The 21366-nt window shown below is 33.0% G+C and overlaps 1 protein-coding gene, 22 non-coding genes and 11 pseudogenes across 23 annotated transcripts in view; 33 read left to right on the top strand and 1 right to left on the bottom strand.

Moving 5' to 3' along the window:
* mib2 (mind bomb 2) overlaps positions 1-21366 on the bottom strand; it is a 260282-nt gene that overhangs the window by 233964 nt on the left and 4952 nt on the right. The window lies entirely within an intron of this gene.
* Positions 218-336, top strand: LOC138856638 (5S ribosomal RNA). Its single transcript, XR_011395765.1, has one exon. It is a non-coding gene; the product is annotated as a 5S ribosomal RNA (ribosomal RNA).
* Positions 860-977, top strand: LOC138856538 (5S ribosomal RNA). Its single transcript, XR_011395754.1, has one exon. It is a non-coding gene; the product is annotated as a 5S ribosomal RNA (ribosomal RNA).
* LOC138856627 (5S ribosomal RNA) lies at positions 1501-1619 on the top strand. Its single transcript, XR_011395764.1, has one exon. It is a non-coding gene; the product is annotated as a 5S ribosomal RNA (ribosomal RNA).
* LOC138856616 (5S ribosomal RNA) lies at positions 2142-2260 on the top strand. The gene has a single exon (XR_011395763.1). It is a non-coding gene; the product is annotated as a 5S ribosomal RNA (ribosomal RNA).
* LOC138856604 (5S ribosomal RNA) lies at positions 2784-2902 on the top strand. Its single transcript, XR_011395762.1, has one exon. It is a non-coding gene; the product is annotated as a 5S ribosomal RNA (ribosomal RNA).
* LOC138856593 (5S ribosomal RNA) lies at positions 3425-3543 on the top strand. Its single transcript, XR_011395761.1, has one exon. It is a non-coding gene; the product is annotated as a 5S ribosomal RNA (ribosomal RNA).
* LOC138856555 (5S ribosomal RNA) lies at positions 4056-4181 on the top strand (annotated as a pseudogene).
* On the top strand, positions 4704-4822 carry LOC138856581 (5S ribosomal RNA). Its single transcript, XR_011395759.1, has one exon. It is a non-coding gene; the product is annotated as a 5S ribosomal RNA (ribosomal RNA).
* Positions 5346-5471, top strand: LOC138856554 (5S ribosomal RNA; annotated as a pseudogene).
* Positions 5995-6113, top strand: LOC138856570 (5S ribosomal RNA). Its single transcript, XR_011395758.1, has one exon. It is a non-coding gene; the product is annotated as a 5S ribosomal RNA (ribosomal RNA).
* Positions 6636-6761, top strand: LOC138856553 (5S ribosomal RNA; annotated as a pseudogene).
* LOC138856552 (5S ribosomal RNA) lies at positions 7284-7409 on the top strand (annotated as a pseudogene).
* Positions 7933-8051, top strand: LOC138856559 (5S ribosomal RNA). The gene has a single exon (XR_011395757.1). It is a non-coding gene; the product is annotated as a 5S ribosomal RNA (ribosomal RNA).
* Positions 8584-8709, top strand: LOC138856551 (5S ribosomal RNA; annotated as a pseudogene).
* On the top strand, positions 9232-9357 carry LOC138856550 (5S ribosomal RNA; annotated as a pseudogene).
* On the top strand, positions 9880-9998 carry LOC138856548 (5S ribosomal RNA). The gene has a single exon (XR_011395756.1). It is a non-coding gene; the product is annotated as a 5S ribosomal RNA (ribosomal RNA).
* Positions 10522-10647, top strand: LOC138856549 (5S ribosomal RNA; annotated as a pseudogene).
* Positions 11180-11305, top strand: LOC138856547 (5S ribosomal RNA; annotated as a pseudogene).
* On the top strand, positions 11828-11946 carry LOC138856537 (5S ribosomal RNA). Its single transcript, XR_011395753.1, has one exon. It is a non-coding gene; the product is annotated as a 5S ribosomal RNA (ribosomal RNA).
* LOC138856526 (5S ribosomal RNA) lies at positions 12470-12588 on the top strand. Its single transcript, XR_011395742.1, has one exon. It is a non-coding gene; the product is annotated as a 5S ribosomal RNA (ribosomal RNA).
* On the top strand, positions 13112-13230 carry LOC138856515 (5S ribosomal RNA). The gene has a single exon (XR_011395731.1). It is a non-coding gene; the product is annotated as a 5S ribosomal RNA (ribosomal RNA).
* Positions 13754-13879, top strand: LOC138856546 (5S ribosomal RNA; annotated as a pseudogene).
* Positions 14402-14520, top strand: LOC138856504 (5S ribosomal RNA). Its single transcript, XR_011395720.1, has one exon. It is a non-coding gene; the product is annotated as a 5S ribosomal RNA (ribosomal RNA).
* LOC138856545 (5S ribosomal RNA) lies at positions 15034-15159 on the top strand (annotated as a pseudogene).
* Positions 15682-15800, top strand: LOC138856493 (5S ribosomal RNA). Its single transcript, XR_011395709.1, has one exon. It is a non-coding gene; the product is annotated as a 5S ribosomal RNA (ribosomal RNA).
* On the top strand, positions 16324-16442 carry LOC138856482 (5S ribosomal RNA). Its single transcript, XR_011395698.1, has one exon. It is a non-coding gene; the product is annotated as a 5S ribosomal RNA (ribosomal RNA).
* Positions 16966-17084, top strand: LOC138856840 (5S ribosomal RNA). Its single transcript, XR_011395794.1, has one exon. It is a non-coding gene; the product is annotated as a 5S ribosomal RNA (ribosomal RNA).
* LOC138856812 (5S ribosomal RNA) lies at positions 17608-17726 on the top strand. Its single transcript, XR_011395783.1, has one exon. It is a non-coding gene; the product is annotated as a 5S ribosomal RNA (ribosomal RNA).
* Positions 18249-18367, top strand: LOC138856700 (5S ribosomal RNA). The gene has a single exon (XR_011395772.1). It is a non-coding gene; the product is annotated as a 5S ribosomal RNA (ribosomal RNA).
* Positions 18891-19008, top strand: LOC138856536 (5S ribosomal RNA). Its single transcript, XR_011395752.1, has one exon. It is a non-coding gene; the product is annotated as a 5S ribosomal RNA (ribosomal RNA).
* Positions 19532-19657, top strand: LOC138856544 (5S ribosomal RNA; annotated as a pseudogene).
* On the top strand, positions 20180-20298 carry LOC138856587 (5S ribosomal RNA). Its single transcript, XR_011395760.1, has one exon. It is a non-coding gene; the product is annotated as a 5S ribosomal RNA (ribosomal RNA).
* LOC138856476 (5S ribosomal RNA) lies at positions 20822-20940 on the top strand. The gene has a single exon (XR_011395692.1). It is a non-coding gene; the product is annotated as a 5S ribosomal RNA (ribosomal RNA).

Below are 21366 nucleotides of genomic sequence, written 5' to 3'. Positions count from 1 at the left end.
CCTGAATTTTGGCATAGACAATTAAGAAAATAATACATATTAAATATATTGAAAGGCGCAGAAACAGTTAAACAGTTGAGTCGGAGAATATTCGATGAATACTGTGATAAAGATGGAATAAAAAAGATACCCCAGTTGTAGTCCTAATCTCATTTGCAGACACTTTTCTTACGTGAAACGTAACGTACTCAAGTGGCAAATTCTAGGAAATTAGTATGCCAACGACCATACCACGCTGAATACATCGGTTCTCGTCCGATCACCGAAATTAAGCAGCGTCGGGCGCGGTTAGTACTTAGATGGGGGACCGCTTGGGAACACCGCGTGTTGTTGGCTCCCAACAACTTTTTGTTTTAATTACCTTTTTTTTATTGTTGTTTTAGTTTCTTTAACAAAAAAAAAAACATTTTTATATATATTTATATATATTTATATACATACATATACATATATAAATATATATCATAAGAATTGGGAACTGCATAAGTGACACAATACATAATGAGTTAGTACATATGTACATATGTGCAACAGTAATATGAAATAGTGTCAGTACAATCTATCATTATGTTTACTATTGCTAGTTCACGCCTGCGTCTTCATATACGTGCAACTTAGAATATTTAAGATAAAGTATCTTTACCTGAATTTTGGCATAGACAATTAAGAAAATAATACATATTAAATATATTGAAAGGCGCAGAAACAGTTAAACAGTTGAGTCGGAGAATATTCGATGAATACTGTGATAAAGATGGAATAAAAAAGATACCCCAGTTGTAGTCCTAATCTCATTTGCAGACACTTTTCTTACGTGAAACGTAACGTACTCAAGTGGCAAATTCTAGGAAATTAGTATGCCAACGACCATACCACGCTGAATACATCGGTTCTCGTCCGATCACCGAAATTAAGCAGCGTCGGGCGCGGTTAGTACTTAGATGGGGACCGCTTGGGAACACCGCGTGTTGTTGGCTCCCAACAACTTTTTGTTTTAATTACCTTTTTTTTATTGTTGTTTTAGTTTCTTTAACAAAAAAAAAAACATTTTTATATATATTTATATATATTTATATACATACATATACATATATAAATATATATCATAAGAATTGGGAACTGCATAAGTGACACAATACATAATGAGTTAGTACATATGTACATATGTGCAACAGTAATATGAAATAGTGTCAGTACAATCTATCATTATGTTTACTATTGCTAGTTCACGCCTGCGTCTTCATATACGTGCAACTTAGAATATTTAAGATAAAGTATCTTTACCTGAATTTTGGCATAGACAATTAAGAAAATAATACATATTAAATATATTGAAAGGCGCAGAAACAGTTAAACAGTTGAGTCGGAGAATATTCGATGAATACTGTGATAAAGATGGAATAAAAAAGATACCCCAGTTGTAGTCCTAATCTCATTTGCAGACACTTTTCTTACGTGAAACGTAACGTACTCAAGTGGCAAATTCTAGGAAATTAGTATGCCAACGACCATACCACGCTGAATACATCGGTTCTCGTCCGATCACCGAAATTAAGCAGCGTCGGGCGCGGTTAGTACTTAGATGGGGGACCGCTTGGGAACACCGCGTGTTGTTGGCTCCCAACAACTTTTTGTTTTAATTACCTTTTTATTATTGTTGTTTTAGTTTCTTTAACAAAAAAAAAACATTTTTATATATATTTATATATATTTATATACATACATATACATATATAAATATATATCATAAGAATTGGGAACTGCATAAGTGACACAATACATAATGAGTTAGTACATATGTACATATGTGCAACAGTAATATGAAATAGTGTCAGTACAATCTATCATTATGTTTACTATTGCTAGTTCACGCCTGCGTCTTCATATACGTGCAACTTAGAATATTTAAGATAAAGTATCTTTACCTGAATTTTGGCATAGACAATTAAGAAAATAATACATATTAAATATATTGAAAGGCGCAGAAACAGTTAAACAGTTGAGTCGGAGAATATTCGATGAATACTGTGATAAAGATGGAATAAAAAAGATACCCCAGTTGTAGTCCTAATCTCATTTGCAGACACTTTTCTTACGTGAAACGTAACGTACTCAAGTGGCAAATTCTAGGAAATTAGTATGCCAACGACCATACCACGCTGAATACATCGGTTCTCGTCCGATCACCGAAATTAAGCAGCGTCGGGCGCGGTTAGTACTTAGATGGGGGACCGCTTGGGAACACCGCGTGTTGTTGGCTCCCAACAACTTTTTGTTTTAATTACCTTTTTTTTATTGTTGTTTTAGTTTCTTTAACAAAAAAAAAAACATTTTTATATATATTTATATATATTTATATACATACATATACATATATAAATATATATCATAAGAATTGGGAACTGCATAAGTGACACAATACATAATGAGTTAGTACAAATGTACATATGTGCAACAGTAATATGAAATAGTGTCAGTACAATCTATCATTATGTTTACTATTGCTAGTTCACGCCTGCGTCTTCATATACGTGCAACTTAGAATATTTAAGATAAAGTATCTTTACCTGAATTTTGGCATAGACAATTAAGAAAATAATACATATTAAATATATTGAAAGGCGCAGAAACAGTTAAACAGTTGAGTCGGAGAATATTCGATGAATACTGTGATAAAGATGGAATAAAAAAGATACCCCAGTTGTAGTCCTAATCTCATTTGCAGACACTTTTCTTACGTGAAACGTAACGTACTCAAGTGGCAAATTCTAGGAAATTAGTATGCCAACGACCATACCACGCTGAATACATCGGTTCTCGTCCGATCACCGAAATTAAGCAGCGTCGGGCGCGGTTAGTACTTAGATGGGGGACCGCTTGGGAACACCGCGTGTTGTTGGCTCCCAACAACTTTTTGTTTTAATTACCTTTTTATTATTGTTGTTTTAGTTTCTTTAACAAAAAAAAAACATTTTTATATATATTTATATATATTTATATACATACATATACATATATAAATATATATCATAAGAATTGGGAACTGCATAAGTGACACAATACATAATGAGTTAGTACATATGTACATATGTGCAACAGTAATATGAAATAGTGTCAGTACAATCTATCATTATGTTTACTATTGCTAGTTCACGCCTGCGTCTTCATATACGTGCAACTTAGAATATTTAAGATAAAGTATCTTTACCTGAATTTTGGCATAGACAATTAAGAAAATAATACATATTAAATATATTGAAAGGCGCAGAAACAGTTAAACAGTTGAGTCGGAGAATATTCGATGAATACTGTGATAAAGATGGAATAAAAAAGATACCCCAGTTGTAGTCCTAATCTCATTTGCAGACACTTTTCTTACGTGAAACGTAACGTACTCAAGTGGCAAATTCTAGGAAATTAGTATGCCAACGACCATACCACGCTGAATACATCGGTTCTCGTCCGATCACCGAAATTAAGCAGCGTCGGGCGCGGTTAGTACTTAGATGGGGGACCGCTTGGGAACACCGCGTGTTGTTGGCTCCCAACAACTTTTTGTTTTAATTACCTTTTATTATTGTTGTTTTAGTTTCTTTAACAAAAAAAAAAACATTTTTATATATATTTATATACATACATATACATATATAAATATATATCATAGGAATTGGGAACTGCATAAGTGACACCATACATAATGAGTTAGTACATATGTACATATGTGCAACAGTAATATGAAATAGTGTCAGTACAATCTATCATTATGTTTACTATTGCTAGTTCACGCCTGCGTCTTCATATACGTGCAACTTAGAATATTTAAGATAAAGTATCTTTACCTGAATTTTGGCATAGACAATTAAGAAAATAATACATATTAAATATATTGAAAGGCGCAGAAACAGTTAAACAGTTGAGTCGGAGAATATTCGATGAATACTGTGATAAAGATGGAATAAAAAAGATACCCCAGTTGTAGTCCTAATCTCATTTGCAGACACTTTTCTTACGTGAAACGTAACGTACTCAAGTGGCAAATTCTAGGAAATTAGTATGCCAACGACCATACCACGCTGAATACATCGGTTCTCGTCCGATCACCGAAATTAAGCAGCGTCGGGATAAGGGCGCGGTTAGTACTTAGATGGGGGACCGCTTGGGAACACCGCGTGTTGTTGGCTCCCAACAACTTTTTGTTTTAATTACCTTTTTATTATTGTTGTTTTAGTTTCTTTAACAAAAAAAAAACATTTTTATATATATTTATATATATTTATATACATACATATACATATATAAATATATATCATAAGAATTGGGAACTGCATAAGTGACACAATACATAATGAGTTAGTACATATGTACATATGTGCAACAGTAATATGAAATAGTGTCAGTACAATCTATCATTATGTTTACTATTGCTAGTTCACGCCTGCGTCTTCATATACGTGCAACTTAGAATATTTAAGATAAAGTATCTTTACCTGAATTTTGGCATAGACAATTAAGAAAATAATACATATTAAATATATTGAAAGGCGCAGAAACAGTTAAACAGTTGAGTCGGAGAATATTCGATGAATACTGTGATAAAGATGGAATAAAAAAGATACCCCAGTTGTAGTCCTAATCTCATTTGCAGACACTTTTCTTACGTGAAACGTAACGTACTCAAGTGGCAAATTCTAGGAAATTAGTATGCCAACGACCATACCACGCTGAATACATCGGTTCTCGTCCGATCACCGAAATTAAGCAGCGTCGGGCGCGGTTAGTACTTAGATGGGGGACCGCTTGGGAACACCGCGTGTTGTTGGCTCCCAACAACTTTTTGTTTTAATTACCTTTTTTTTATTGTTGTTTTAGTTTCTTTAACAAAAAAAAAAACATTTTTATATATATTTATATATATTTATATACATACATATACATATATAAATATATATCATAAGAATTGGGAACTGCATAAGTGACACAATACATAATGAGTTAGTACATATGTACATATGTGCAACAGTAATATGAAATAGTGTCAGTACAATCTATCATTATGTTTACTATTGCTAGTTCACGCCTGCGTCTTCATATACGTGCAACTTAGAATATTTAAGATAAAGTATCTTTACCTGAATTTTGGCATAGACAATTAAGAAAATAATACATATTAAATATATTGAAAGGCGCAGAAACAGTTAAACAGTTGAGTCGGAGAATATTCGATGAATACTGTGATAAAGATGGAATAAAAAAGATACCCCAGTTGTAGTCCTAATCTCATTTGCAGACACTTTTCTTACGTGAAACGTAACGTACTCAAGTGGCAAATTCTAGGAAATTAGTATGCCAACGACCATACCACGCTGAATACATCGGTTCTCGTCCGATCACCGAAATTAAGCAGCGTCGGGATAAGGGCGCGGTTAGTACTTAGATGGGGGACCGCTTGGGAACACCGCGTGTTGTTGGCTCCCAACAACTTTTTGTTTTAATTACCTTTTTTTTATTGTTGTTTTAGTTTCTTTAACAAAAAAAAAAACATTTTTATATATATTTATATATATTTATATACATACATATACATATATAAATATATATCATAAGAATTGGGAACTGCATAAGTGACACAATACATAATGAGTTAGTACATATGTACATATGTGCAACAGTAATATGAAATAGTGTCAGTACAATCTATCATTATGTTTACTATTGCTAGTTCACGCCTGCGTCTTCATATACGTGCAACTTAGAATATTTAAGATAAAGTATCTTTACCTGAATTTTGGCATAGACAATTAAGAAAATAATACATATTAAATATATTGAAAGGCGCAGAAACAGTTAAACAGTTGAGTCGGAGAATATTCGATGAATACTGTGATAAAGATGGAATAAAAAAGATACCCCAGTTGTAGTCCTAATCTCATTTGCAGACACTTTTCTTACGTGAAACGTAACGTACTCAAGTGGCAAATTCTAGGAAATTAGTATGCCAACGACCATACCACGCTGAATACATCGGTTCTCGTCCGATCACCGAAATTAAGCAGCGTCGGGCGCGGTTAGTACTTAGATGGGGGACCGCTTGGGAACACCGCGTGTTGTTGGCTCCCAACAACTTTTTGTTTTAATTACCTTTTTATTATTGTTGTTTTAGTTTCTTTAACAAAAAAAAAACATTTTTATATATATTTATATATATTTATATACATACATATACATATATAAATATATATCATAAGAATTGGGAACTGCATAAGTGACACAATACATAATGAGTTAGTACATATGTACATATGTGCAACAGTAATATGAAATAGTGTCAGTACAATCTATCATTATGTTTACTATTGCTAGTTCACGCCTGCGTCTTCATATACGTGCAACTTAGAATATTTAAGATAAAGTATCTTTACCTGAATTTTGGCATAGACAATTAAGAAAATAATACATATTAAATATATTGAAAGGCGCAGAAACAGTTAAACAGTTGAGTCGGAGAATATTCGATGAATACTGTGATAAAGATGGAATAAAAAAGATACCCCAGTTGTAGTCCTAATCTCATTTGCAGACACTTTTCTTACGTGAAACGTAACGTACTCAAGTGGCAAATTCTAGGAAATTAGTATGCCAACGACCATACCACGCTGAATACATCGGTTCTCGTCCGATCACCGAAATTAAGCAGCGTCGGGATAAGGGCGCGGTTAGTACTTAGATGGGGGACCGCTTGGGAACACCGCGTGTTGTTGGCTCCCAACAACTTTTTGTTTTAATTACCTTTTTATTATTGTTGTTTTAGTTTCTTTAACAAAAAAAAAACATTTTTATATATATTTATATATATTTATATACATACATATACATATATAAATATATATCATAAGAATTGGGAACTGCATAAGTGACACAATACATAATGAGTTAGTACATATGTACATATGTGCAACAGTAATATGAAATAGTGTCAGTACAATCTATCATTATGTTTACTATTGCTAGTTCACGCCTGCGTCTTCATATACGTGCAACTTAGAATATTTAAGATAAAGTATCTTTACCTGAATTTTGGCATAGACAATTAAGAAAATAATACATATTAAATATATTGAAAGGCGCAGAAACAGTTAAACAGTTGAGTCGGAGAATATTCGATGAATACTGTGATAAAGATGGAATAAAAAAGATACCCCAGTTGTAGTCCTAATCTCATTTGCAGACACTTTTCTTACGTGAAACGTAACGTACTCAAGTGGCAAATTCTAGGAAATTAGTATGCCAACGACCATACCACGCTGAATACATCGGTTCTCGTCCGATCACCGAAATTAAGCAGCGTCGGGATAAGGGCGCGGTTAGTACTTAGATGGGGGACCGCTTGGGAACACCGCGTGTTGTTGGCTCCCAACAACTTTTTGTTTTAATTACCTTTTTTTTATTGTTGTTTTAGTTTCTTTAACAAAAAAAAAAACATTTTTATATATATTTATATATATTTATATACATACATATACATATATAAATATATATCATAAGAATTGGGAACTGCATAAGTGACACAATACATAATGAGTTAGTACATATGTACATATGTGCAACAGTAATATGAAATAGTGTCAGTACAATCTATCATTATGTTTACTATTGCTAGTTCACGCCTGCGTCTTCATATACGTGCAACTTAGAATATTTAAGATAAAGTATCTTTACCTGAATTTTGGCATAGACAATTAAGAAAATAATACATATTAAATATATTGAAAGGCGCAGAAACAGTTAAACAGTTGAGTCGGAGAATATTCGATGAATACTGTGATAAAGATGGAATAAAAAAGATACCCCAGTTGTAGTCCTAATCTCATTTGCAGACACTTTTCTTACGTGAAACGTAACGTACTCAAGTGGCAAATTCTAGGAAATTAGTATGCCAACGACCATACCACGCTGAATACATCGGTTCTCGTCCGATCACCGAAATTAAGCAGCGTCGGGCGCGGTTAGTACTTAGATGGGGGACCGCTTGGGAACACCGCGTGTTGTTGGCTCCCAACAACTTTTTGTTTTAATTACCTTTTTATTATTGTTGTTTTAGTTTCTTTAACAAAAAAAAAACATTTTTATATATATTTATATATATTTATATATATTTAGATACATACATATACATATATAAATATATATCATAAGAATTGGGAACTGCATAAGTGACACAATACATAATGAGTTAGTACATATGTACATATGTGCAACAGTAATATGAAATAGTGTCAGTACAATCTATCATTATGTTTACTATTGCTAGTTCACGCCTGCGTCTTCATATACGTGCAACTTAGAATATTTAAGATAAAGTATCTTTACCTGAATTTTGGCATAGACAATTAAGAAAATAATACATATTAAATATATTGAAAGGCGCAGAAACAGTTAAACAGTTGAGTCGGAGAATATTCGATGAATACTGTGATAAAGATGGAATAAAAAAGATACCCCAGTTGTAGTCCTAATCTCATTTGCAGACACTTTTCTTACGTGAAACGTAACGTACTCAAGTGGCAAATTCTAGGAAATTAGTATGCCAACGACCATACCACGCTGAATACATCGGTTCTCGTCCGATCACCGAAATTAAGCAGCGTCGGGATAAGGGCGCGGTTAGTACTTAGATGGGGGACCGCTTGGGAACACCGCGTGTTGTTGGCTCCCAACAACTTTTTGTTTTAATTACCTTTTTATTATTGTTGTTTTAGTTTCTTTAACAAAAAAAAAACATTTTTATATATATTTATATATATTTATATACATACATATACATATATAAATATATATCATAAGAATTGGGAACTGCATAAGTGACACAATACATAATGAGTTAGTACATATGTACATATGTGCAACAGTAATATGAAATAGTGTCAGTACAATCTATCATTATGTTTACTATTGCTAGTTCACGCCTGCGTCTTCATATACGTGCAACTTAGAATATTTAAGATAAAGTATCTTTACCTGAATTTTGGCATAGACAATTAAGAAAATAATACATATTAAATATATTGAAAGGCGCAGAAACAGTTAAACAGTTGAGTCGGAGAATATTCGATGAATACTGTGATAAAGATGGAATAAAAAAGATACCCCAGTTGTAGTCCTAATCTCATTTGCAGACACTTTTCTTACGTGAAACGTAACGTACTCAAGTGGCAAATTCTAGGAAATTAGTATGCCAACGACCATACCACGCTGAATACATCGGTTCTCGTCCGATCACCGAAATTAAGCAGCGTCGGGATAAGGGCGCGGTTAGTACTTAGATGGGGGACCGCTTGGGAACACCGCGTGTTGTTGGCTCCCAACAACTTTTTGTTTTAATTACCTTTTTATTATTGTTGTTTTAGTTTCTTTAACAAAAAAAAAACATTTTTATATATATTTATATATATTTATATACATACATATACATATATAAATATATATCATAAGAATTGGGAACTGCATAAGTGACACAATACATAATGAGTTAGTACATATGTACATATGTGCAACAGTAATATGAAATAGTGTCAGTACAATCTATCATTATGTTTACTATTGCTAGTTCACGCCTGCGTCTTCATATACGTGCAACTTAGAATATTTAAGATAAAGTATCTTTACCTGAATTTTGGCATAGACAATTAAGAAAATAATACATATTAAATATATTGAAAGGCGCAGAAACAGTTAAACAGTTGAGTCGGAGAATATTCGATGAATACTGTGATAAAGATGGAATAAAAAAGATACCCCAGTTGTAGTCCTAATCTCATTTGCAGACACTTTTCTTACGTGAAACGTAACGTACTCAAGTGGCAAATTCTAGGAAATTAGTATGCCAACGACCATACCACGCTGAATACATCGGTTCTCGTCCGATCACCGAAATTAAGCAGCGTCGGGCGCGGTTAGTACTTAGATGGGGGACCGCTTGGGAACACCGCGTGTTGTTGGCTCCCAACAACTTTTTGTTTTAATTACCTTTTTTTTATTGTTGTTTTAGTTTCTTTAACAAAAAAAAAAACATTTTTATATATATTTATATATATTTATATACATACATATACATATATAAATATATATCATAAGAATTGGGAACTGCATAAGTGACACAATACATAATGAGTTAGTACATATGTACATATGTGCAACAGTAATATGAAATAGTGTCAGTACAATCTATCATTATGTTTACTATTGCTAGTTCACGCCTGCGTCTTCATATACGTGCAACTTAGAATATTTAAGATAAAGTATCTTTACCTGAATTTTGGCATAGACAATTAAGAAAATAATACATATTAAATATATTGAAAGGCGCAGAAACAGTTAAACAGTTGAGTCGGAGAATATTCGATGAATACTGTGATAAAGATGGAATAAAAAAGATACCCCAGTTGTAGTCCTAATCTCATTTGCAGACACTTTTCTTACGTGAAACGTAACGTACTCAAGTGGCAAATTCTAGGAAATTAGTATGCCAACGACCATACCACGCTGAATACATCGGTTCTCGTCCGATCACCGAAATTAAGCAGCGTCGGGATAAGGGCGCGGTTAGTACTTAGATGGGGGACCGCTTGGGAACACCGCGTGTTGTTGGCTCCCAACAACTTTTTGTTTTAATTACCTTTTTATTATTGTTGTTTTAGTTTCTTTAACAAAAAAAAAACATTTTTATATATATTTATATATATTTATATATATTTAGATACATACATATACATATATAAATATATATCATAAGAATTGGGAACTGCATAAGTGACACAATACATAATGAGTTAGTACATATGTACATATGTGCAACAGTAATATGAAATAGTGTCAGTACAATCTATCATTATGTTTACTATTGCTAGTTCACGCCTGCGTCTTCATATACGTGCAACTTAGAATATTTAAGATAAAGTATCTTTACCTGAATTTTGGCATAGACAATTAAGAAAATAATACATATTAAATATATTGAAAGGCGCAGAAACAGTTAAACAGTTGAGTCGGAGAATATTCGATGAATACTGTGATAAAGATGGAATAAAAAAGATACCCCAGTTGTAGTCCTAATCTCATTTGCAGACACTTTTCTTACGTGAAACGTAACGTACTCAAGTGGCAAATTCTAGGAAATTAGTATGCCAACGACCATACCACGCTGAATACATCGGTTCTCGTCCGATCACCGAAATTAAGCAGCGTCGGGATAAGGGCGCGGTTAGTACTTAGATGGGGGACCGCTTGGGAACACCGCGTGTTGTTGGCTCCCAACAACTTTTTGTTTTAATTACCTTTTTATTATTGTTGTTTTAGTTTCTTTAACAAAAAAAAAACATTTTTATATATATTTATATATATTTATATACATACATATACATATATAAATATATATCATAAGAATTGGGAACTGCATAAGTGACACAATACATAATGAGTTAGTACATATGTACATATGTGCAACAGTAATATGAAATAGTGTCAGTACAATCTATCATTATGTTTACTATTGCTAGTTCACGCCTGCGTCTTCATATACGTGCAACTTAGAATATTTAAGATAAAGTATCTTTACCTGAATTTTGGCATAGACAATTAAGAAAATAATACATATTAAATATATTGAAAGGCGCAGAAACAGTTAAACAGTTGAGTCGGAGAATATTCGATGAATACTGTGATAAAGATGGAATAAAAAAGATACCCCAGTTGTAGTCCTAATCTCATTTGCAGACACTTTTCTTACGTGAAACGTAACGTACTCAAGTGGCAAATTCTAGGAAATTAGTATGCCAACGACCATACCACGCTGAATACATCGGTTCTCGTCCGATCACCGAAATTAAGCAGCGTCGGGCGCGGTTAGTACTTAGATGGGGGACCGCTTGGGAACACCGCGTGTTGTTGGCTCCCAACAACTTTTTGTTTTAATTACCTTTTTTTTATTGTTGTTTTAGTTTCTTTAACAAAAAAAAAAACATTTTTATATATATTTATATATATTTATATACATACATATACATATATAAATATATATCATAAGAATTGGGAACTGCATAAGTGACACAATACATAATGAGTTAGTACATATGTACATATGTGCAACAGTAATATGAAATAGTGTCAGTACAATCTATCATTATGTTTACTATTGCTAGTTCACGCCTGCGTCTTCATATACGTGCAACTTAGAATATTTAAGATAAAGTATCTTTACCTGAATTTTGGCATAGACAATTAAGAAAATAATACATATTAAATATATTGAAAGGCGCAGAAACAGTTAAACAGTTGAGTCGGAGAATATTCGATGAATACTGTGATAAAGATGGAATAAAAAAGATACCCCAGTTGTAGTCCTAATCTCATTTGCAGACACTTTTCTTACGTGAAACGTAACGTACTCAAGTGGCAAATTCTAGGAAATTAGTATGCCAACGACCATACCACGCTGAATACATCGGTTCTCGTCCGATCACCGAAATTAAGCAGCGTCGGGCGCGGTTAGTACTTAGATGGGGGACCGCTTGGGAACACCGCGTGTTGTTGGCTCCCAACAACTTTTTGTTTTAATTACCTTTTTTTTATTGTTGTTTTAGTTTCTTTAACAAAAAAAAAAACATTTTTATATATATTTATATATATTTATATACATACATATACATATATAAATATATATCATAAGAATTGGGAACTGCATAAGTGACACAATACATAATGAGTTAGTACATATGTACATATGTGCAACAGTAATATGAAATAGTGTCAGTACAATCTATCATTATGTTTACTATTGCTAGTTCACGCCTGCGTCTTCATATACGTGCAACTTAGAATATTTAAGATAAAGTATCTTTACCTGAATTTTGGCATAGACAATTAAGAAAATAATACATATTAAATATATTGAAAGGCGCAGAAACAGTTAAACAGTTGAGTCGGAGAATATTCGATGAATACTGTGATAAAGATGGAATAAAAAAGATACCCCAGTTGTAGTCCTAATCTCATTTGCAGACACTTTTCTTACGTGAAACGTAACGTACTCAAGTGGCAAATTCTAGGAAATTAGTATGCCAACGACCATACCACGCTGAATACATCGGTTCTCGTCCGATCACCGAAATTAAGCAGCGTCGGGCGCGGTTAGTACTTAGATGGGGGACCGCTTGGGAACACCGCGTGTTGTTGGCTCCCAACAACTTTTTGTTTTAATTACCTTTTTTTTATTGTTGTTTTAGTTTCTTTAACAAAAAAAAAAACATTTTTATATATATTTATATATATTTATATACATACATATACATATATAAATATATATCATAAGAATTGGGAACTGCATAAGTGACACAATACATAATGAGTTAGTACATATGTACATATGTGCAACAGTAATATGAAATAGTGTCAGTACAATCTATCATTATGTTTACTATTGCTAGTTCACGCCTGCGTCTTCATATACGTGCAACTTAGAATATTTAAGATAAAGTATCTTTACCTGAATTTTGGCATAGACAATTAAGAAAATAATACATATTAAATATATTGAAAGGCGCAGAAACAGTTAAACAGTTGAGTCGGAGAATATTCGATGAATACTGTGATAAAGATGGAATAAAAAAGATACCCCAGTTGTAGTCCTAATCTCATTTGCAGACACTTTTCTTACGTGAAACGTAACGTACTCAAGTGGCAAATTCTAGGAAATTAGTATGCCAACGACCATACCACGCTGAATACATCGGTTCTCGTCCGATCACCGAAATTAAGCAGCGTCGGGATAAGGGCGCGGTTAGTACTTAGATGGGGGACCGCTTGGGAACACCGCGTGTTGTTGGCTCCCAACAACTTTTTGTTTTAATTACCTTTTTATTATTGTTGTTTTAGTTTCTTTAACAAAAAAAAAACATTTTTATATATATTTATATATATTTATATACATACATATACATATATAAATATATATCATAAGAATTGGGAACTGCATAAGTGACACAATACATAATGAGTTAGTACATATGTACATATGTGCAACAGTAATATGAAATAGTGTCAGTACAATCTATCATTATGTTTACTATTGCTAGTTCACGCCTGCGTCTTCATATACGTGCAACTTAGAATATTTAAGATAAAGTATCTTTACCTGAATTTTGGCATAGACAATTAAGAAAATAATACATATTAAATATATTGAAAGGCGCAGAAACAGTTAAACAGTTGAGTCGGAGAATATTCGATGAATACTGTGATAAAGATGGAATAAAAAAGATACCCCAGTTGTAGTCCTAATCTCATTTGCAGACACTTTTCTTACGTGAAACGTAACGTACTCAAGTGGCAAATTCTAGGAAATTAGTATGCCAACGACCATACCACGCTGAATACATCGGTTCTCGTCCGATCACCGAAATTAAGCAGCGTCGGGCGCGGTTAGTACTTAGATGGGGGACCGCTTGGGAACACCGCGTGTTGTTGGCTCCCAACAACTTTTTGTTTTAATTACCTTTTTTTTATTGTTGTTTTAGTTTCTTTAACAAAAAAAAAAACATTTTTATATATATTTATATACATACATATACATATATAAATATATATCATAAGAATTGGGAACTGCATAAGTGACACAATACATAATGAGTTAGTACATATGTACATATGTGCAACAGTAATATGAAATAGTGTCAGTACAATCTATCATTATGTTTACTATTGCTAGTTCACGCCTGCGTCTTCATATACGTGCAACTTAGAATATTTAAGATAAAGTATCTTTACCTGAATTTTGGCATAGACAATTAAGAAAATAATACATATTAAATATATTGAAAGGCGCAGAAACAGTTAAACAGTTGAGTCGGAGAATATTCGATGAATACTGTGATAAAGATGGAATAAAAAAGATACCCCAGTTGTAGTCCTAATCTCATTTGCAGACACTTTTCTTACGTGAAACGTAACGTACTCAAGTGGCAAATTCTAGGAAATTAGTATGCCAACGACCATACCACGCTGAATACATCGGTTCTCGTCCGATCACCGAAATTAAGCAGCGTCGGGATAAGGGCGCGGTTAGTACTTAGATGGGGGACCGCTTGGGAACACCGCGTGTTGTTGGCTCCCAACAACTTTTTGTTTTAATTACCTTTTTATTATTGTTGTTTTAGTTTCTTTAACAAAAAAAAAACATTTTTATATATATTTATATATATTTATATACATACATATACATATATAAATATATATCATAAGAATTGGGAACTGCATAAGTGACACAATACATAATGAGTTAGTACATATGTACATATGTGCAACAGTAATATGAAATAGTGTCAGTACAATCTATCATTATGTTTACTATTGCTAGTTCACGCCTGCGTCTTCATATACGTGCAACTTAGAATATTTAAGATAAAGTATCTTTACCTGAATTTTGGCATAGACAATTAAGAAAATAATACATATTAAATATATTGAAAGGCGCAGAAACAGTTAAACAGTTGAGTCGGAGAATATTCGATGAATACTGTGATAAAGATGGAATAAAAAAGATACCCCAGTTGTAGTCCTAATCTCATTTGCAGACACTTTTCTTACGTGAAACGTAACGTACTCAAGTGGCAAATTCTAGGAAATTAGTATGCCAACGACCATACCACGCTGAATACATCGGTTCTCGTCCGATCACCGAAATTAAGCAGCGTCGGGCGCGGTTAGTACTTAGATGGGGGACCGCTTGGGAACACCGCGTGTTGTTGGCTCCCAACAACTTTTTGTTTTAATTACCTTTTTTTTATTGTTGTTTTAGTTTCTTTAACAAAAAAAAAAACATTTTTATATATATTTATATATATTTATATACATACATATACATATATAAATATATATCATAAGAATTGGGAACTGCATAAGTGACACAATACATAATGAGTTAGTACATATGTACATATGTGCAACAGTAATATGAAATAGTGTCAGTACAATCTATCATTATGTTTACTATTGCTAGTTCACGCCTGCGTCTTCATATACGTGCAACTTAGAATATTTAAGATAAAGTATCTTTACCTGAATTTTGGCATAGACAATTAAGAAAATAATACATATTAAATATATTGAAAGGCGCAGAAACAGTTAAACAGTTGAGTCGGAGAATATTCGATGAATACTGTGATAAAGATGGAATAAAAAAGATACCCCAGTTGTAGTCCTAATCTCATTTGCAGACACTTTTCTTACGTGAAACGTAACGTACTCAAGTGGCAAATTCTAGGAAATTAGTATGCCAACGACCATACCACGCTGAATACATCGGTTCTCGTCCGATCACCGAAATTAAGCAGCGTCGGGCGCGGTTAGTACTTAGATGGGGGACCGCTTGGGAACACCGCGTGTTGTTGGCTCCCAACAACTTTTTGTTTTAATTACCTTTTTTTTATTGTTGTTTTAGTTTCTTTAACAAAAAAAAAAACATTTTTATATATATTTATATATATTTATATACATACATATACATATATAAATATATATCATAAGAATTGGGAACTGCATAAGTGACACAATACATAATGAGTTAGTACATATGTACATATGTGCAACAGTAATATGAAATAGTGTCAGTACAATCTATCATTATGTTTACTATTGCTAGTTCACGCCTGCGTCTTCATATACGTGCAACTTAGAATATTTAAGATAAAGTATCTTTACCTGAATTTTGGCATAGACAATTAAGAAAATAATACATATTAAATATATTGAAAGGCGCAGAAACAGTTAAACAGTTGAGTCGGAGAATATTCGATGAATACTGTGATAAAGATGGAATAAAAAAGATACCCCAGTTGTAGTCCTAATCTCATTTGCAGACACTTTTCTTACGTGAAACGTAACGTACTCAAGTGGCAAATTCTAGGAAATTAGTATGCCAACGACCATACCACGCTGAATACATCGGTTCTCGTCCGATCACCGAAATTAAGCAGCGTCGGGCGCGGTTAGTACTTAGATGGGGGACCGCTTGGGAACACCGCGTGTTGTTGGCTCCCAACAACTTTTTGTTTTAATTACCTTTTTTTTATTGTTGTTTTAGTTTCTTTAACAAAAAAAAAAACATTTTTATATATATTTATATATATTTATATACATACATATACATATATAAATATATATCATAAGAATTGGGAACTGCATAAGTGACACAATACATAATGAGTTAGTACATATGTACATATGTGCAACAGTAATATGAAATAGTGTCAGTACAATCTATCATTATGTTTACTATTGCTAGTTCACGCCTGCGTCTTCATATACGTGCAACTTAGAATATTTAAGATAAAGTATCTTTACCTGAATTTTGGCATAGACAATTAAGAAAATAATACATATTAAATATATTGAAAGGCGCAGAAACAGTTAAACAGTTGAGTCGGAGAATATTCGATGAATACTGTGATAAAGATGGAATAAAAAAGATACCCCAGTTGTAGTCCTAATCTCATTTGCAGACACTTTTCTTACGTGAAACGTAACGTACTCAAGTGGCAAATTCTAGGAAATTAGTATGCCAACGACCATACCACGCTGAATACATCGGTTCTCGTCCGATCACCGAAATTAAGCAGCGTCGGGCGCGGTTAGTACTTAGATGGGGGACCGCTTGGGAACACCGCGTGTTGTTGGCTCCCAACAACTTTTTGTTTTAATTACCTTTTTATTATTGTTGTTTTAGTTTCTTTAACAAAAAAAAAACATTTTTATATATATTTATATATATTTATATACATACATATACATATATAAATATATATCATAAGAATTGGGAACTGCATAAGTGACACAATACATAATGAGTTAGTACATATGTACATATGTGCAACAGTAATATGAAATAGTGTCAGTACAATCTATCATTATGTTTACTATTGCTAGTTCACGCCTGCGTCTTCATATACGTGCAACTTAGAATATTTAAGATAAAGTATCTTTACCTGAATTTTGGCATAGACAATTAAGAAAATAATACATATTAAATATATTGAAAGGCGCAGAAACAGTTAAACAGTTGAGTCGGAGAATATTCGATGAATACTGTGATAAAGATGGAATAAAAAAGATACCCCAGTTGTAGTCCTAATCTCATTTGCAGACACTTTTCTTACGTGAAACGTAACGTACTCAAGTGGCAAATTCTAGGAAATTAGTATGCCAACGACCATACCACGCTGAATACATCGGTTCTCGTCCGATCACCGAAATTAAGCAGCGTCGGGCGCGGTTAGTACTTAGATGGGGGACCGCTTGGGAACACCGCGTGTTGTTGGCTCCCAACAACTTTTTGTTTTAATTACCTTTTTTTTATTGTTGTTTTAGTTTCTTTAACAAAAAAAAAAACATTTTTATATATATTTATATATATTTATATACATACATATACATATATAAATATATATCATAAGAATTGGGAACTGCATAAGTGACACAATACATAATGAGTTAGTACATATGTACATATGTGCAACAGTAATATGAAATAGTGTCAGTACAATCTATCATTATGTTTACTATTGCTAGTTCACGCCTGCGTCTTCATATACGTGCAACTTAGAATATTTAAGATAAAGTATCTTTACCTGAATTTTGGCATAGACAATTAAGAAAATAATACATATTAAATATATTGAAAGGCGCAGAAACAGTTAAACAGTTGAGTCGGAGAATATTCGATGAATACTGTGATAAAGATGGAATAAAAAAGATACCCCAGTTGTAGTCCTAATCTCATTTGCAGACACTTTTCTTACGTGAAACGTAACGTACTCAAGTGGCAAATTCTAGGAAATTAGTATGCCAACGACCATACCACGCTGAATACATCGGTTCTCGTCCGATCACCGAAATTAAGCAGCGTCGGGCGCGGTTAGTACTTAGATGGGGACCGCTTGGGAACACCGCGTGTTGTTGGCTCCCAACAACTTTTTGTTTTAATTACCTTTTTTTTATTGTTGTTTTAGTTTCTTTAACAAAAAAAAAAACATTTTTATATATATTTATATATATTTATATACATACATATACATATATAAATATATATCATAAGAATTGGGAACTGCATAAGTGACACAATACATAATGAGTTAGTACATATGTACATATGTGCAACAGTAATATGAAATAGTGTCAGTACAATCTATCATTATGTTTACTATTGCTAGTTCACGCCTGCGTCTTCATATACGTGCAACTTAGAATATTTAAGATAAAGTATCTTTACCTGAATTTTGGCATAGACAATTAAGAAAATAATACATATTAAATATATTGAAAGGCGCAGAAACAGTTAAACAGTTGAGTCGGAGAATATTCGATGAATACTGTGATAAAGATGGAATAAAAAAGATACCCCAGTTGTAGTCCTAATCTCATTTGCAGACACTTTTCTTACGTGAAACGTAACGTACTCAAGTGGCAAATTCTAGGAAATTAGTATGCCAACGACCATACCACGCTGAATACATCGGTTCTCGTCCGATCACCGAAATTAAGCAGCGTCGGGATAAGGGCGCGGTTAGTACTTAGATGGGGGACCGCTTGGGAACACCGCGTGTTGTTGGCTCCCAACAACTTTTTGTTTTAATTACCTTTTTATTATTGTTGTTTTAGTTTCTTTAACAAAAAAAAAACATTTTTATATATATTTATATATATTTATATACATACATATACATATATAAATATATATCATAAGAATTGGGAACTGCATAAGTGACACAATACATAATGAGTTAGTACATATGTACATATGTGCAACAGTAATATGAAATAGTGTCAGTACAATCTATCATTATGTTTACTATTGCTAGTTCACGCCTGCGTCTTCATATACGTGCAACTTAGAATATTTAAGATAAAGTATCTTTACCTGAATTTTGGCATAGACAATTAAGAAAATAATACATATTAAATATATTGAAAGGCGCAGAAACAGTTAAACAGTTGAGTCGGAGAATATTCGATGAATACTGTGATAAAGATGGAATAAAAAAGATACCCCAGTTGTAGTCCTAATCTCATTTGCAGACACTTTTCTTACGTGAAACGTAACGTACTCAAGTGGCAAATTCTAGGAAATTAGTATGCCAACGACCATACCACGCTGAATACATCGGTTCTCGTCCGATCACCGAAATTAAGCAGCGTCGGGCGCGGTTAGTACTTAGATGGGGGACCGCTTGGGAACACCGCGTGTTGTTGGCTCCCAACAACTTTTTGTTTTAATTACCTTTTTTTTATTGTTGTTTTAGTTTCTTTAACAAAAAAAAAAACATTTTTATATATATTTATATATATTTATATACATACATATACATATATAAATATATATCATAAGAATTGGGAACTGCATAAGTGACACAATACATAATGAGTTAGTACAAATGTACATATGTGCAACAGTAATATGAAATAGTGTCAGTACAATCTATCATTATGTTTACTATTGCTAGTTCACGCCTGCGTCTTCATATACGTGCAACTTAGAATATTTAAGATAAAGTATCTTTACCTGAATTTTGGCATAGACAATTAAGAAAATAATACATATTAAATATATTGAAAGGCGCAGAAACAGTTAAACAGTTGAGTCGGAGAATATTCGATGAATACTGTGATAAAGATGGAATAAAAAAGATACCCCAGTTGTAGTCCTAATCTCATTTGCAGACACTTTTCTTACGTGAAACGTAACGTACTCAAGTGGCAAATTCTAGGAAATTAGTATGCCAACGACCATACCACGCTGAATACATCGGTTCTCGTCCGATCACCGAAATTAAGCAGCGTCGGGCGCGGTTAGTACTTAGATGGGGGACCGCTTGGGAACACCGCGTGTTGTTGGCTCCCAACAACTTTTTGTTTTAATTACCTTTTTATTATTGTTGTTTTAGTTTCTTTAACAAAAAAAAAACATTTTTATATATATTTATATATATTTATATATATTTAGATACATACATATACATATATAAATATATATCATAAGAATTGGGAACTGCATAAGTGACACAATACATAATGAGTTAGTACAGTAAACAGTTGAGCGGGAAAATATTCGATGAATACTGTTATAAAGACGGAACGTTTGTGAAAAATGCACATACTCGGAACGCTCGGTGAGAAAAAAGAAACACGTGTTAAAAGTAGCCAAGATAGTAGGAATCATGCTTTTGTAGTCAAGTTCCATACCATCGATTCATTGTGTATAGTACTGTGATATTCAAGTTCCGAACCGTCTAATAAAGTTTTTTTTTATCGATTTCTCTGATA

Source organism: Bactrocera oleae, chromosome 3 (genome assembly GCF_042242935.1).
Source record: "Bactrocera oleae isolate idBacOlea1 chromosome 3, idBacOlea1, whole genome shotgun sequence".
NCBI lineage: Eukaryota > Metazoa > Arthropoda > Insecta > Diptera > Tephritidae > Bactrocera > Bactrocera oleae.
The sequence above is the reverse complement of the archived record's forward strand: the minus strand, read 5'-3'. Positions and strand labels throughout refer to the sequence as shown.